Source organism: Mastigoproctus giganteus, chromosome 9 (genome assembly GCF_048544385.1).
Source record: "Mastigoproctus giganteus isolate SK-2022 chromosome 9, ASM4854438v1, whole genome shotgun sequence".
Taxonomy (NCBI): domain Eukaryota; kingdom Metazoa; phylum Arthropoda; class Arachnida; order Uropygi; family Thelyphonidae; genus Mastigoproctus; species Mastigoproctus giganteus.
This window is the reverse complement of record NC_143583.1, coordinates 14035451-14051651: the sequence shown is the minus strand read 5'-3', so window position 1 is coordinate 14051651 and position 16201 is coordinate 14035451.

Here is a 16201-nt window from a genome sequence, read left to right as displayed (position 1 = left end):
GTGCATGTTTAGTAGGATCATTGGTGACAAAAACTGTTGATTTGTTTAGTGCGTCCAGAGCAACTGTATGGAAAGCTATATCGGCATTCACCAAGTACGAAAAAACGAAATCAACAGTTATTACTCTACAGAACTCAATGTGAGTCTCAGAAATCCGGTTTTTAGCAAGTCGAAGAGAACTTTATAAAATTGAAAGCTTTGGCTGAGTCGCTATTGCTAAGCCACTGGTTACTAATGGTGATGCCAGCAGCAGGATGCAAGGGTGTCAGGAGCATAAAAACTGGACTTTTGATGATTGGAAACGTCATTTTTCAGCCGAATCATTTATACTTTTTCCGATATTAGGGACAGTTTTCGTTTGGCGAATAACGAAAGAAAAGCATTATCCTGATTCTTGTGCCAACCGTCAAACATGGAAGAGGATCAGAAATAGTTTGGGCAGCAATACCTTGGTATATTTAGGTCCTATTATCACCCTGAATGCGCGAATTATTGTTATTCTAAGGGACTAGGTTCATCCTCTGGTTCAAACATTGTTTCCCACAAGATGATAATGCTCCAATACACAGTCACGTGTCTAATCTTGGTTTGAGGAGCATGAAACTAAGGCTAAGCATCTCCAATGGACTGCACAGGCACCAGACTTAAACGTTGAGTCGCTGTGAGCATATTTGGAGAGGAGAGTGAGAAGCAGATTTCTTCCAAATTCATCGCTCCATGAAGAATAGTCCAATGTTCCTCTTCAGACAGTTCAAGATTTATTTGAATCTATTCCACATAGAACAGCTGTTTTAATAGCAAAGGGTAGCCCAAAGCTTATAGCATACGTGTAACCGTTGTCACAGGTGTTTCCATAATTCTAGAAGAAGAACTCTTTATTATATACAGACGAATACAGTGTTATTGTATTGCTCTAAATACCTTTGCTGAATAATTCTTGTTTTTCCACTTCTTCATTTATATTTTATTTTGTCAGTTTGCCTTGGAAGATATCGTCGGTTTCAGCAACAGTTAAGAAGTATCGGAAATTCTCGATCACTTAAATCCCCATTCCCTTGAACGTGTTAGTAATCTTAATTGCGATTAAGGCTAAATCTCAGTTTAACATTACTGATTACGTTTGTGGTGCGCTAACTTAAGTTATCAATATGAATTTCCTTTTTGTTACGTCACTTCGTGCGCATTTACATATTTAAATTGCAAATAAGACAAAGGCTCTCTTGAGTAGAATGGACTTTCAATAAAACCACAAGCTAGATATTCATCCAGATACAGTCAACACCTTTTCTTTTCAGCACTTGACATGATGATGGGTGGAATAACTATAAAGAATTAAATAATGTCCACCCCTGTACTTCATGTAGGTTACAGATTTGTGAGGCAAACTCAAGCTCTAGTAAAGCAAGTTCGCCTTTTCCTTTCAGTACTACCGTTTACTTTGAAATTCGTATGGATCGCTGTTTGTAACTTCAAAACAAGAAAGAAAAACAGATGCCCCTTGTCACTTTTTATAGTTAAGTCTATTTTGCATATGACTAGCAGGACCAACAGAAGTTTTGTTGGGTTCGGATACTTTTCTAGTGTATGTAGACTGTTTCATTTGCTTATCTTAAAGTAAAACGCTCTTGACTGCTCATTTGTAATTTACTGTTATCTCGTTTCCAAGGCTTACCCTAAGCCTATTTACGTCAAAAAGGTCATTTTAGCATAATCCATCCGCCCATGTATTACCATGGAAACCAAAGAGAACGTATTACCAGAAGACAATAAACGGGTTGTTGCGAATAAGAAGGTCTTAATATTGAACTTCTCCAAGTGGAGAACTTATCAATGGATTAGGATCAGAGAGGTTAATTTGATGTGACACTCACGCATGCGCGCACACAAGCGTGAACACTTCTAGAAATAACGGCAAAAAAATTCAATATGATGCTAAGCAGATCCAGTTCTTCGACGTTCGCCATGCTCCATTAATCCGAATGGCAGCTCCGGCCAACATCTCGCATGACAGAGATGAAGCACGTCATAAAAAACCGAGAAACTAACCGATTCCAATAAAGCATGTTAATGCCGGGGATTAAAGAAGCCAGTCATCAGCGACTTGCCACGCCATCCCCTGAAGTATGTTCCTTCTTTAAAAAGATCTCTTTTTTAAAGAATATTTCCCAACCAGAAATATTTCTAATTTTCACTCCTCGCCTTCATTTTAAGCTTCCTCTAACTCCATCAAAAAAAAAATCGAAACGCTCGAAAAATAAGTGCGCATAAGTAAGGCAACGTCTGTAAGGTTTTGTGTGGTGATTCTAAAGTCATCCTTCAAGGCGCCAATGTAAATAATATTGTTGGGATTTATCAAGCATCCAGACATCGAGATCTCTCGACGAAGAATAGAAAAATAAATAGAGTCAGCCAGATCGTGAAACAAATACCGAATTTAACAAGGCATTTGAGCTCGCCGTCAGACGGCGCTGATGTTATCGCATTTGTGCGCTGCCTAGAAAGGAAATTCCATTATCCGAATATTTTACCTGAGCAGATGAGACAGAATACGCTTCTTGGAGTTTAGAAGAGAAAAATATTGATATCCCTTTCCAACTGCAGTCTTAGGACGGATTGCAATTTGATATTTTCTGCAGTTGCATATTATTTATGGCTCTCACGATTGTGTGAGATTAACATTGGAATGTTTAATATTTAAATAAATCAATGTGGAAAAACAGATCAAAATAATGTAATATATGTCAATATCCGAAGTGACATTGTTTCACTGATTGAGATAGAGTAACCTTTGTGAGACATGGATATCTTTAATATCATTAAAGACAGTTATAGATACAACTATAAGACGAGAATACGGAATGCAAATATTCCTTTAAGTTTAAATTAATAGTAAACTATATTGTCCAGATGCTGTTGTTAGGTTATAGGTACACTCATTGGCCAAAAAATAGAAATTTTTCGTAATTGCATCAAGAGATAATTAAACGCACGGTATGCAAATATATTGTCACATCGCATGAGCACAAGTTCCTCGATATAAGTAATTATTGTATGCCTTTCTGGGGACTCCTTAGTCGATCGGACCATGGGAAAGATGGGCGATCTTTCCGATTTTCGTGAAGGTGTTATTATTGGAGCAAGAGAGATACAATTGAGATAACAAAGGAAATCATTGGTGTACGTGTGTTCCAGACCCACTATCTCAAAAGTATGCAATGAGTGGATGACGAAACGAGAATGCAACTCTAAAAAGAAGATGTGTGGCAGAAAGTCCATGCTGCATAAACGAGAATGTAGGAATTTAAAATGAATTGTGCGTCAGAATGGAAGGTCCAGAATGGAAAGGTAGCAAATGACTAAAAAATTCAATTTAGGCAAAGAACGACCCATTTCCAACCGAGCTATGTAGCGTGAGTTGAAAGATATGAAATTTGTTAATTATGGGCCTACACGAAAACTACTTCTTTCTGTAAAACATCAAAAGATTCTATTGGAGTGATTCTTAGCCGCCAACGGCAATACTGGACTGGGGAAAAGTGAAAAAAAAAGAAGATCATCTGGTATGACGAGATTTAAATTACACTGTTTTGCACTAGTGGTAGAGTGAAAGTGAACTTCACAAAGCCATGCATCCAGACTCTTTCTTGTACACCACTCAACCGGCTGTAGGTGGATGGTTGGTTGATGTAGGCTCATTAGCAATTTAGGCCATATTGAACTTCATATTATGTCTGTAAATTTGTGGAGACCTGCGTTCTGTGATCAATTTGCCGTTTTGCTGGACGAAAATTCAGAGATTCCGAAGGAAAAATCATGCTACATGTCCTGAAACGAACTACCTCAATAAATAAAGATTGCTTCTTCTTCTTCTTCTAACTCAGCCACATAATGAAAAAACTCCGTTAAAATTCCTCGCGTCATTGGCGAGGTCCGAATCAGGTGTGAGGAGGATGGCCATAATAAAACTGTGCTACCCAGGAAGGCTGCTCAAGGTGGTGTCATGGTAGGGGCTATGCTCTTAGTTCGCTCATACTGTTAGAGAATGTCATTTTATCTCTGATGAATTTGTTTCTGTTGTGCTTGACCAACTTCATCTCGGACTGCAGTGGATTCTTTAAAGTCAACAATGCAACGAATTTCAAACATTTCCAGAAGAAAATTTCCAAAAAGACTTTCAACATTTACTCTGTTCGCCTAATTCTCCAGAGCTGAATCCAATTAAGAATGTCGGGAATGTGTTAGAAAGGGCAGTCCAGCTTCGCAGTTGTCCAGCGACCACAATAGCCGGCAGCTGACAAATATTATGATGGAAGAATGGCCAAACCTAGAGCTAGACTCCCTCAGTCGTATAGGGTAATCCATGCCACAGCGTGTACGGACTGTAATTCGGCAAAACGGTGGCCCTACTAAATACTGAAATAATGGTTTCTAATTTTTGGCCGGTTACTGTAGTACTAAGTAAAAGAAGTATGATACTGATACCATTTTTTCAGAGAACTACATTTCACAGAGAGGCTTAAAATATGCTTCCACAGAGAAAATTAAGTATTTATAAACTAAAAGTTTTCCTTTGGATGAATATATAATGTCATACGTTTGGAAACATAGCGTGAAATGTGGGAGCAAGGATATTTCTTATTCAGATTTTATTTTAGGTAAAATATTAATGGTTGAAAATCCCCGCAGTAACTTACAAAATTATGCAAAGGGCTCATACAAAGTCCTTTGCATAATTCTGGGTCTTCCTATCTGAACTCCACTATTTTTAAATTTTAAAAAATAATTCTATTTAAATAAATATAGTATTAAGTGTGAGAGGGGTATATTCACTTTTTTCACTGGAAGAGAATATAATAAAATGTCCTATTTACTCATGCGTAATATGTAACCGTGAGGGGGAAAAAAAAAAGGAAAACAAAGCCTCGGCAAAGTGACCAAGTTTTTGTGTTGGGTTAGTCACGTGCGATATTAATAGTGGATAGCAGATACGTCTGCCCGACTTCTCTCTTATCAATCATTAATTCGGGCCAAGGAAGGCTCGCCGGCGCAGTATGGGCGCAAAATTGATTGTGCCAATACTGCTCTTGCGTTTTCTTCTTGCGCTTAGCTGTCTCTATCTTTTATCTACTCCATCATATTGGTCCAGCAGCCTCCTCTTTTCCCCTAGAGGTTCGTTCTCAGTATCCACAATAAATGTTTATATGAATGCGTAGTGGTTTACGATCTTGTGTGCTTGTGGGAAGAAGGAGTTCTACAAGTTGCTTCCCAACGGCGTTTAGGAGGTCTTCTACCTTGGCAGCACTCCTGCAATGCATTTCTAATACTTCGTGGAATGCAAACTCAATCGCTCCCTTGACATACACGAAGTATTGCTTCGTTTCTTCGGTGTATTAAAATTCTTTATTCAGGTCGCTTCCCCCTTTTTATCCCCCATCTCTCTCTCTCTCTCTCTCTCTCTCTCTCTGTATAACATGCACATTGATTTAGACCACAGAAAGGAAGCATCATGATGAAAGTAAGGAACTCGTAAGGTCACTCAGTATGGGAAATCGAGCTACAAACTTCAGATCGTTGGCTTTCTTAGGATAAATTTCATGGCAAAAGAACGCAGAAAACTAGCGATATTTTTGCCTTTCATATTGTCCTTAATCAGAAAGATTAAGAACGATATGAATAGGGAAAGAGGAGGACGTGTGTTAATCGGAAATTTGTAAATTGCGTGTTCTGTGGTCTATTTTCTGTTTGGTGGACGAAAAACTCGAGTTTCCGGGAGCAAAAACCATGCTACCCTCGCTGAAACGGACTAAGAAGGCCACGTTGTGAAAAAAGCCCATAAAAATTCCTTACGTCATCGATGGGATTCGAACTCAAGTCTTTTCCACCTGGTTTGGGGAAAACGGCGATTCTAACAACTGCGCTACCAACGAGGGCTCTACTGAAGGTCTCACAGTACTTAGAATTATAGAATACACAACATGCATAGAACATGCAGATTAATGCCTCTCAGCCTTAATTGCTTTGGCTCAGAAAGCAAACCAACAACATTGTCCCTTTTCACTATCGCCTTTCTAAACTTCAGATTCATCGGCTGATGCTATTTGTTTGGTAAGAAGGAGACTGCTACGATCAACCATGCACGCAAAACGAGATACTGAATGGAGTTTTATAATATTCCTCCTATTCTCACTTTCCAATTCGTCACAATCAACTTTTCCATTCTCGTATTTCTTTCTTTCATCCTCTAGATATCTCTCTACTGAACGTTACAACCGGTTATTCGTGGCATCTTTCGGAAACAGTCTTCCGGTTGGTGAAGTAAAATAATTGAAGTTGATTAACTATTCATTTAACTTAAGGATGAAAAATTTCCACATAATAATATCTTCTTTCTAAACAGAATCCTTGGAAAATTCTCTCCTCAACTACGAAAGCAGATAATTTAAGGATCAAAAACATATTATTTGACATTTACCGATGCTCTCACCCAATCTCAGTTGAAATTTTTGATATATACTTCCATCCCTGAATTCAGTATCCGTTCTGCTCAGTTTTACAAAAATTGAATTGGAATTGTGTTTGTAAATAACGGCGGAACTTGTTTATTAATTCATCTGCGTAGAATATGAATAGTCTAATTTTGATCTTCATCTTTTCTGCTCCCTCAGAATTTGGATTAAAAAAGAAAAAAATGTTAAATATCATCTATCAGATGGGATTACTAAACTGATAGAGTTGTTTGTAAGACCTGTAGCTTACAAGTGATGCCTTAAATGAAGTAAATTATACAAAATATATCGACAGTATCCGGACACACACCGTTCGGGTCGACCTCAGAAGCTGACTAAAAAATACTATTAAACAGGAGTTCAAGGAGGCCGCAGAAACTGATACTGGCTCAGCACCCGAACGTAGGGTGCTACATCATACAATCGAAGTTTCACCGCACAATGCATGGAGCCAACTTTCTTGGTACACAACCCGTTTTGACTGGTCCCTACCACATTGAAAAGCAGTGTCATAAAGTCATAAATCACGGTATACAGCTTACTAAAGTGATGTCTGTGTTCGGATGTGGAAATTTATAGAGAACGCTTACAAGCGTGTGCCACACAAACTGTGAGGTTCGGCGGGGGTGTTGTCACTGTCAGGGATTTTTTCTCATGGTCGGTGTTTTTATTACTGTTCGTCGGTAGGGAACGTTGACTGTCATGCAATACACTCAAATTCTGCGCGGTAGCACAATGGTGTCGCCACTGTCCTCCCCAAACTGGGTGGAAAGGCCTGGGTTCGAATCCCGTCGATGACGCGAGGAACTTTAATGGACTTTTTTTTTTCTTACACTGCAGCAGTATCGAGAGGATCCTTTTCTGTTTTACATGATAATACACGTGGTGTAAATTCTTCAGCGGCTTGCCCAGAACGCGATTTTAACTCCATTGAACGCATTTGGGATGAACACGAAAGTTAACTTCGGGGCAGGCCAATATGCGCACAATTAGTAGCTGAATTGGCTGATTTGTTGAAGGAGGAATGGGCCAGAACAGTTTCTTCCTCTTATTAAAAATTGGTTCTGAACTAACAGGGAAGGATACAATGTGTTATTAAGGTTAAACGTTTGCCGACCGTTGTTAAATGTTGTATCCATACAACATTCTTTGTAACATACAGGTGTCCGATTCTTTAGTAATATATACTGCCCTACCATTAATATCTGGACGCCTGCATATCTACAGATAACTTTATTTACAGGAAATCTATTACTTGCGCTGAAACCGCTAGCCTTTATGACAGCCTATGTTCTTCGTGGAACACTCTCAACAGTTTTTGTGTGAATGTCCTGCAATATGCTTAGAAAACTAGTGGCTAGTTCTGTTTCATGTTTCTCACTATACTGTGGTTCATGATATAACAATTTAGCTATATTTTGTTACTAATACCATCATAAAAAGTTATGCATGGTTTACTGTTTAATTATTAGTTAATTTTGTAAATATTTAGTAATAAACTCTCATATATATATTAGTCTAGACCTAATGTAAAACACTAGAAATGTTTCTTTTCTTTTTTTGTTATTTTGCTGGTACCCAGGTTGAGTAGCCTGGGTACGGGATGCTGGCATCCACTGGTATTGCACTACCTCCAGTGAATACGGAATTTTGTGCATTTCTTGGACAGACAGATAGCAGAGACAGGCTCGCCTCCTAGTTGGCTAGGTACAGTCATTAGAAGCAGTTGCCCAAGTGTTAGTTGCTCCTTGGTGGCGGAGTGACCTGAAACAACAAGCAGACAACACACCCATCCACCCACACACACACACACACACACACACACACACACTCATTCACTACAGAAACAAACCATACTCGGTATATTAGTGTCGTGGCACCTTATGGTAGGGTAAACCGCAGTATCTGCAGGGGTTGCCCCCAGGGTTCTGTCCTGGGGCCGCTGTTGTGGAACATTGTCTTGGATGAGTTCCTGGCCATGGACCTTGGTGACGTCCAAACCCAAGCTTTTGCCGACGACTTAATCTTGAAAATTGCTGCCGACAGTAGAACCCAGTTGGAGGTAAAAGCAAACCATGCCATCAAGATACTACAGGACTGGACCACCTTACACTGCCTAAAAATCTCACCAACTAAGACATCCTCAATCTTACTGAAAGGCACCCTTGACCTGCACAGGCCGCCTCAAATAAAGGTGAACAACACCACAGTGAAACTCCAAAGCCAGCTTAAGTACCTGGGGGTGATATTAGATTGTAATCTTTCCTTCAAGCAGCATCTCACACATCTAAGAACAAAGATAAGGGAGTACTCTGCACTGTTAGCACGTGTGGTCCGTCGTGACTGGGGACTTAAACGTCGCGTACTCTCCTTATATTATAAAACGACATTCCTACCAGCTATAACATATGCCTCTGCGGTTTGGTATCACAAGGCATCAACCGCCGCAAATAGACGCATAATCGACTCAATCCATAGAACTATCCTGTTAACCATTACCAGAGCCTGCAGCACCACTAGCACTGTTGCCCTACAGGTCTTGGCCGGAGCCCTTCCCCTTGACCTGGACATCATACGTACTGGAATAGCCTATTATATAAACAAAGGAATGCCTTGCACCCACCTAGACTACACAGTGGATAACAGTGCAACCCACAAGGCTGAAAAGAACAGGCTGCAGAAATACTTAAAAGAAACCTGGCAATACCGCTGGACAAACACAACAAAAGGGAATATCACCAAAAAGTTCATCCCGGACGTAGACAGAGTTTACCCCATTCTTCCAACCTGGCTGCAACCCGGACTTTACAAGACTTACCTCCTTACGGGTCACGGGGCTCTCAATGCAAAGCTTACAGCATTGGGAATAGTGGAGGATCCGCTTTGTACTTGCGGGGAATAAGAAAGCTGGGTGCACATTATGTTTGAGTGTGCCCAATACGAAGACCTTAGATGCAGACTAATAACTAGAGTTCACTATCTACCGAGGGATCTTGAGTCACATCTACTAGATACACAAGAGGAATATTTAGCCTTAACTGATTTTGCCCAGGGATTATTTACCAGGCGCCAAACACTAACCGCCATATACAGAAGACCTTAAAGGAATGAGACAAAACAAACCTGCAAATAGCAGCGAGATGACACAGAGGAGCCGACTATACAGACCTTGGACTGAGTACAAAATGAACTGGGAAAAGACAAGTGACAATATATTGTCTAACCACAAGAGTCATGATTACCGCCAATGGAAGCGAAAAAAAAAAAAAAAAAAAAACACCTTTAAATAGTTGTGACATCAGAACAAAGGGACACTGCCCCCAGACCTTGCAGCAAAGACCCACTATATAATGACAAAAGGTAGCGTGAGGACTATCAAACATCACGGAAGAGATAAAACCCCATAATGACAGCCAGTAGACTTGATTATGACTCCAAGATAATGACCAGAAAATAGGACCCAGACCACATGCAGTCTGGAAGGATGACATCCCAGATTTAACCCCCTATTAGTGTCCCACCTAGATGAGACTCAAGGGCCAGCTCTTTAGGGCCTGCAAACTGATGGAGACGACATACGGTGGCACTCTCCCGCCGGAACAGACTATTGGCGACCCAAATCCGCACTCTCTTGAGCGGATCTTTCTTTCCAAACTCCTGGGGAGGAGAGGCTTGCCTCTCCTTGCCTCCCCAATTTTCTCACTCTGGTGGGGTACGGGCATGCCTCACTACCTGCAGGGGCTATCTACTCTGTCGGCCCCTTATTTCCAACTTCTTCCCCCCAGTCCTCATCCTTCCCCCAAACTTTTGTCTTGCACAGCGTCTAGCCCTACATTTCAAAATCAAAAGAGAACATCAAAATTCTTGCCCGAACCTGTTTGGTTTTTAAAACTCACTTTCACCGCACAGCCCCACGTCGCGTACTATTAATACTAACTTGCTAAGTATCACTAATATCAACCTCGATTTATTTATTTATTATAATTATTATTATTTTTTATTTTAATTTTTTTTTTATTTTATTATTTTATTTTTTTTTTTTTGGTCCTAGCCACTGAAATCCCAGGAAAGTAAGTGGCAAGACCAGCTAGAGTACAAATATTGGTAACACCCGGCCGGCCTCCATGTGGCAGGTATTGGTAACGTCGGGTCTCACTAGGGGCCCGGCGGCTAACAGGCCGGATGAACAATGGGCACAACAAACTACACAGTACAACATATCCCACACACTTTTAAATCTCTGGCTTGTCCGATACAGAGAACATACGCGGAGATGGGAGAAATCCCAGGTGCCGTCAGACCCCGAACATACCTAATACCTAATATAATTAGGCCAATTATACAGAGATTATGTATTCAACAACCGAGATACAAGGTGGAGACTCTTTGGATAGCTTTGGTGGAGACTCTTTGGTTAGATTTGGTGGAGACATTTTGGATACTTCCTAGACATGCGTCTAGGACCTATCCAAAAACAAGTAAAACACACACGCATAACATATGTCCCATTGGTCTCACTGAGGAGCTGTGTGTGCTGCGACAAAGTTCGCTTCCATCTGCAGATTCCTCGGATTTTCTTGAAATAGCCGAAAATTTGGAGCTTTGTTTCAGACACGGTTCCATTGCATTGGCTCAGATTTAATTCAACACAGACCTGCACTCTGCAGATGGTGGACAATAACGCGACTTGTTGAGCAGCTCTTCTCAGTAGTAGGTGCATTGTTAGTTTGCTCTGTAATTAAGGATTATACTCGTGGAAGTTGCATGAACTGTGGATAGTAAGCTGGTAACTATTTTAACTACATTTTACTGCTTATAAAAATAAATATATCCAAATTAAAACAAAATATAGAACCAGATGCGACATGTCGCATATTGTTGAAACTGGTTGATTTGGTCAATGAACAGACAATATGGTAGATGCGCAGAAAAGAGTAGTTCTCGGTTTAAGTACTGCGAATACTAAGGTCATTTCTTTTTGAAGAACTTGATTTTTTTTGTTATAAATTTACTAAACATATAAGTAATAAATTGTTACTATTTGTTTATAATAGAATGTGATATAGGTGTTGTACAGTGTTTCAGTTTTTAAAATCCAGGATGAAATAAGTAGTGTTGCTTATACACTGGTGTGCAAATCCTAAGGAAAGGATAAACACTACTTCTAAAGGTTACAACGAAAAAATCTTTACTTAAGGTACTCTTTACTGATCAGAGTAGATTCAGTCTCAGCAGCGATTCCGGACGTCAGCTAATCTGGCGAGAGGTTGGCACACGGCATCACCCTGGAAACAACACTGATAGGGATCGATATGGCGGTCGAGGTTTTCTCGTCTGTGGAATATCTTGGATGGATGTACAAAAATCCAGATACTGGAAGGCGGTACTTTAACCGGTGCACGCCACTGTACTGAGGTAATCCTTCCCCATGTGCATCTGTTCTTAGGTGCCATTGGCTCCGAGTTCGTGTTTATGGATGATAACGCCACATTCCATCGCACTGCAGCTGTTGATATGCTTTTGGAAAGTGAGGACATTGTTCGTATGGATTGGCCTGCCCGTTCCATCGATCTAAGTCCCATCTAACACATATGGGACGCTCTAGGAGATGCCTAGCGGCACGTCCACACCCACCAGCTGAAGATGGCGCTGACAGAGGAATTGACGATGTTACCGCAAGGACTTATCAACAACATTGTTCTAAGTATGGACAGGCGGCGAAAAGCCTGCAGCGATGGCCATATCTCCTACTGAGGACCACCTCTTCATTTTGTTCCATCTTTGGCAGTGATGCATCTAGATCATGGCAGCCATTGCTAAGGGGAGGTTCCCACGGACTGGAGATGTGCAAATGTGTCCCCAATTCACAAAGGTGGATCGAAGGGTGATACGAGTAATTACAGACCAGTTAGTTTAACTTCTGTTCCTGGTAAAATAATGGAGTCACTGGTTAAAGATGCATTGCAGGATCATCTAGACAAGACTGCAGCAATAATTCAAACACAGCATGGGTTTGTTAAGGGAAAGTCTTGTCTGACAAATTTGATTGGTTATTATGATGTGGTCACAAAGGAACTGGATGCAAAAAATAATTTTGATATCATATACTTGGATTTCAGGAAAGCTTTTGACACTGTTGCGCATGGAAGACTACTGTACAAATTGGAGCAGAATGGTATTAAGGGTAAGTTGCTACAATGGATAAAAGGATGGTTAAGTAGGAAAAGACAGAGGGTGGTAATCAATGGGTGCTGCTCTTCGTGGACTAATGTTATTAGTGGAGTCCCACAGGGTTCGGTGTTGGGTCCACTGTTGTTTTGTGTATTTATCAATGATATTGTTGAAGGTATATCAGGCTTAATGTCGAAGTTTGCAGATGACACAAAGGTTGGCAGGGTTGTTAATGACAGTAATGGCAGTGTGCTACTGCAACAGGATCTAGATAATTTGGGCAGATGGGCTAAGAAGTGGCAACTGAAGTTCAACCTTGACAAATGCAAAGTACTGCATATGGGTAGAAGTAACCCCAGAGAAACGTACCAACTGTGTGGTACTACACTTAAGGTGGTAGAAAATGAAAAAGACCTGGGAGTAATTGTGCAGTCAGATATGAAGTTTTCTGAGCAATGTAGACAGGCTGCTAGGGCAGGTCATGGGGTTTTGTCAATGATATATAGGAATTTTGCTAGCAGGGAAAAGGAGGTGATTGTCCCTCTGTATAAGGCAATGGTCAGGCCACGCCTTGAGTACTGAGTACAGGTCTGGAGGCCTCATTTTAGGAAGGATGTAGATTTGCTTGAGCGTGTACAGAGAAGAGCAACACGATTGGTGGGGGGAATGAAGGGATTCTCTTACCAAGAGAGGCTTAAGTTCTGCAAATTGCAGTGGCTGGAGACTAGGCACCTGCGCGGTGATCTGATTGAGGTCTATAAGGCCTTGAATGGGTTGAGCACGCTGAATTCTGATGGGATCCTTCCACTTTTTCAGATTACGAACCTACGGGGACATAAGTTCAAATTAAGAAAGGACAGATGTAGAATAGATGTGAGGAAATTTGCCTTTAGCCAGCGGGTGGTTAATTCCTGGAACAAACTTCCATCTGTCATTGTGGAAGTTGATAGGTTGAATAAATTTAAGGAGGAACTGGACAGGCATTTGGAGGGAATGGTGTGATTTTTTTTTTTTTTTGGCTGATGCTGCATAAGCTCCTACACTTGCTTTCTTGCATCATGTGTCACTACTACTACTACTACTACTACTACTACTACATTGTTCTAAGTATGGACAGGCGGCGAAAAGCCTGCAGCAATGGCCATATCTCCTACTGAGGACCACCTCTTCATTTTGTTCCATCTTTGGCAGTGATGTATCTAGATCATGGCAGCCAGTGCTATGTTGCCATTTTTGAATAAGTCCGTCTATGCTTTTCCATATTCAGACCACTCCTATGAGAACCTGACTGGTCCCTAAGTTTTGCATACCAGTGTAATTGAATAAAGATTACGTTGAGTTATGTGCATTGAAGCGAAAATAATTACTTTTATATATTATTAATTAACTTTTAATTTAATTAGTTATGTTACTTTTCATTTTCTATAACAGAAAATGAAAAAATCGATAAATTTAAAAAAAAATCGATTGCGCCTACAAGATAACGCTCTGCGTACATTATTTAACTTGTTTCTCTTTTTATTCGTCAGATAAAAACGGTATAATTCTCGAAACTCGATATATGTTTAAGAGAAATACGAAAGCCTCTGAAATTCTTCGCATTTCTCCCAAATGGTAAAACTACTGATGCTTATATGATCGATTAATATTAAAGGAGAGCATCCATGTCCGCTCATGATTTATGCTTAAACGCAAGTGCTGGAATGGCATAAACTTATCATTTATTAAATGCCTTCATTAGAATTCTCTTTAATTCAGGATTTATTAATATATGCGTGGGATTTTGGAGCGCAATTAAGTTTCCTTGATTCTCCGCGTAATAAATGGCTGAAGAGAAAAAGAAGTATATTTTCTTGCTGTTCAAAATCCGGTTTTTCATCCGGTAATAAAGGCAGGCCGACTGCGGATACACAACATTTACAAAGCGTTGTATTACAACGCCTCATTGATTAGTTGCCTTGCAGTTATGAGCCGACACCATCGAAAACGCACATCAAGTAAGAAAGAAGACAGTTTTCCTTTATGTTTATTCCGCCACCTAACCAGATCACGTGAGCCAAATCAGGTGAGTTAAAATGTCAGAATGATCTGAAACCTACTCGACAGCGCTTGATCTCGAGTCGAAAGCTGTTCACTAAGAAACCAGTAGCAGTAGAAGCAATGTGAGATCTTGCCTACAATGCAGAGTAAAGTGCCTCCAAATTATATCAGACATTATAAATAAATAAGCAGTTCCACGTACACTATGCATGCAAAACAAAATTGGCATAACATAAAAATAGTGATCCTTTATGAAAATCATCTCGCTGTCTGTCACTTCAGCTCCATTACCTATTGTGAAATATGACCCCTGTGACTAGAATGGCTACGAGCGGTAGTTTGCATGTCCAAGTAAAGCGGAATGTGTACAATAAATATTCAGTTTTGTTACCGTCCAATATTTTAGAAAGCTATCTGCCTTAAATATTTTAGAATACTTCTGTCGCACAAAAACTATCTCAATTTCTATCGCTGTTTCGGTACAGAGGAGTGGATTCTGTAAAATGGGTGAATATTTTAAAACACGAGACGGCCGGGATGTTCCAAAGAATTTCGATAATTTAGGAAACTCTTCAGCTCTTTGAGAAGCAACTCGGGGCATAAAACTGCACGCTCTGGATGGTGTTTCTTAAAATAAACTACATTTCTTACCCATTTTCAGCTTAGGTCTCTTTAATTAAATATCGTCCTAATTAATTAATAAATGTACCATTTAAAAAAGTTGGTAGAGCTCAGTTTGTATTCTGAAAAAAAATTTAGAGTAAAAATCCTGTGATGGTTGGGAACTGGATCAAGGAAGTACGAATTTCAATACAATAAAAGTTTATATCTCAGTGATAAAATCTAAATGATATCATCTGACACAACGTTAAAAAGTACTCGAGAGTATTCGTTTAGACAGACCACCCAACTCCTATTTCATTGAAACTAGCGTGATGAAATCAAAGATTTTAAATGCAGCATAAAATCTGAACTCCAAGAACGAGGAATTTATAGCGAATTGTGCGTAAAAATCGAAGGCCCAGTGTGCATCGGTATCACTGGCTTTTTTTTTTTTTTTTTTTTTTTGCAGCAGCAGCAGCAGTAAATGATGGAAAAATCCAATTTAAACAAAAAAAGATCATTTCTAACTGAAGTATGTCACAGAAATTGAAGAATCTGGGATTTGGTAGTAATGCCTATACCAAGACCTTTTTGTAAAAAAAATAAAATATTCGAAGTGGTGTAGCCAACACCAACACTGGACTTTTGAACAGTGGAAGAGATCATGTGGCCTGACGAGTCTCGATTTACACTTTTTGCACCAATGGTCGGATGAAAGTGTAACTTGAACCTCGTGGAGTCATGCATCCAGACTGTCTCGTGTTCGCTACTCAAGCGACTGGAGGTGGTGTCCTGGTAAGAGGTATGTTCTGTGTACGGACTGGGTCCGCTCATTCCAGTAGAAGGCAGTGTTACCTCCAATGAATATCTATCGTATCAAA